General features: G+C 40.8%; 1 protein-coding gene across 5 annotated transcripts in view; it reads left to right on the top strand.

Moving 5' to 3' along the window:
- The first annotated feature begins 299 nt into the window (after positions 1–299).
- Positions 300–1,970, top strand: part of nrp1a (neuropilin 1a) — a 38,824-nt gene continuing 37,153 nt past the window's right edge. Inside the window, exons 1-2 of one of the 5 annotated variants that reach the window (XM_055508105.1) lie at positions 300–853; positions 1,658–1,970. The exon at positions 1,658–1,970 is cut by the window's right edge and continues 115 nt beyond it. The gene's annotated coding sequence lies outside the window, so the exon portion shown is untranslated. The remainder of the gene's footprint in view (positions 854–1,657) is intronic. The other 4 variants (XM_055508104.1, XM_029147185.3, XM_029147184.3 and 1 more) reach the window with 4 other exon arrangements.

Raw genomic sequence — 1,970 nt, 5'->3', positions numbered from 1 at the left:
ATACATGAATTATGAGATTATTTCATTCCATCCTGTTTTTACACTTAATAAACACACTTCCCTTTCACAACTAGTGAAAATGTAATTCAGGACTGTTCAACAAGAACGTTTTATTTCTATGGCAGTTTTTGACATGAATTCAGGCTCTGTATTAAAGTCTTCCATAGTCTAATGGATTAGTAGTATATCGTATGATACTGGGACAGATCATTTGTGTGTATAAAGCATCTCCTTGAAAAAAGAATCTCGTTCACGTTTTCACATCAGGTTGGTTTCTTACGCGTCCAGTAAAGGCTACAAGCGGATAGAAAGCGGCAACTGAAGGAAGCGTGCACGCTGACTGCAGAGCCGCGCAAACATGAAATGCGCATCCGCGTATTCATCTCGTGCAAAGGGGTGTGTTGGGCTGGAGGGGACCTTCTACATTTGCATCGGCGGAGATTCCGAGAGCGGAAGCACACGAAGAGACAGGAAAAGTTTCTGATGTGTCAGATCAGTAAGGATTTTTGTTTCACACCTTTTACGTTTTGGACTGTATATTTAAGCTCACGGTCATCGGATTTCACATATGATTCCGCTGAATGGGAGTGATCGACACAAAGACCCAGACAGATCAGCGGAGCTCCTCTTCGCCTCACTACTACACGAAGGGGAAAGTAAAAGTCTTCGGGCATCGGCTGTGCGGTGGGAACCCAGGGTCAGCTCTGATTACCATGCGGTGCTTCCCCCACTGTGAGATGTTGGGGGTAAAATTATTTGGATTGCTTTGGAATTCTGGATAAGAATCTGTGAACTCTGCACAGACCGGGAAGCCTATCAGGTCGTACATGAGAGAAGGGGGCTGAGTACTCAGGTGCCTTTGGCTTTTTTTATTAGCCTTTGCAAAAATTGGCATATTCTTCATTTCATTTACAATTATCTTTTGTTACTTCATATGGTATTACAATTTAGCATATGTTATTCAAATAACAGGCATATTTAAACAAGTGTTTTCCTGCCATGATATCTATCGTGTTATGTTTATGTTGTTGTGTTCATGTTTTATGTGATATTGTGATAGATCACTACAGTAATTTACTCTTTAATTGAAATTGCAAAATACTAGTTTGTGTCACTTTGTCACTAGATGGAATTAGAGTATTACTAGAGTAATACCAGTAAAACTGTGCCCATGATAAGAGCTCGCTTTGCAGTTAAGCATTCAGGATACGAACTGGCAGTTCAGTGTTTGTAAAATATACGCAAGAAGCGATATAGTCATACGATATAGACATAAAACACACATTGCTTTGTGATGCTTTGTGTGCACACTTAATGCCATTAAAGGGTGTTTTTAATATTTGCAGAGAATGACGTATGGCGTTAGTAAAATACATATTGCATTTATGGTGTATTTTTCTCAAAGAGATGGGATGAGGATGTCAAAGAATGTGAAGACGGGAGAGCAAGAGTCCTGTTATGCTCTGTGACTCGGCGCTCTAAAACATAGGGAGGTTGATGATTTGCTTGATTAAAAAAAGGGAGCCTACGCTGAGCGTATGGATCCTAATTAGTCTGAATTAGAAGAAGAAGGTGTGTTTTTGTGTTTACATTAGCAACAGAGCGTTTTGACAAATGCGGACATAATTAACCAAATCTATTTTCTTTCCCTCCAAAGTCACGGATTGCCTCCTGACCGGACATCGTTTGACTGCTCACAGACGCTAAGGGAGTGGACGATTTCTTTATATACCTTTTGGCTTTTGGCGTTTGGGCTTCTTTGGACTGGATATGGTGTTCTCGGTGTTGCACAGTGATGTGCGACTGGCACAGTTTGAAGGAAATTGGAGCTGAATGACAGGATGCCGGTGACCTAAATCCGCTCTCAGATTAATTCCAGCTTCTTTTAAAGAGACACTTTTCTTCTATTTTCACCGTCAAGACGACGCAAAAAAACTAATTGCTGGACACTTTTACGAGGAGGTGATTTC

This window comes from Betta splendens, chromosome 4, assembly GCF_900634795.4.
Source record: "Betta splendens chromosome 4, fBetSpl5.4, whole genome shotgun sequence".
Lineage (NCBI taxonomy): Eukaryota > Metazoa > Chordata > Actinopteri > Anabantiformes > Osphronemidae > Betta > Betta splendens.
This window is presented reverse-complemented; position numbering and strand designations above follow the sequence as displayed.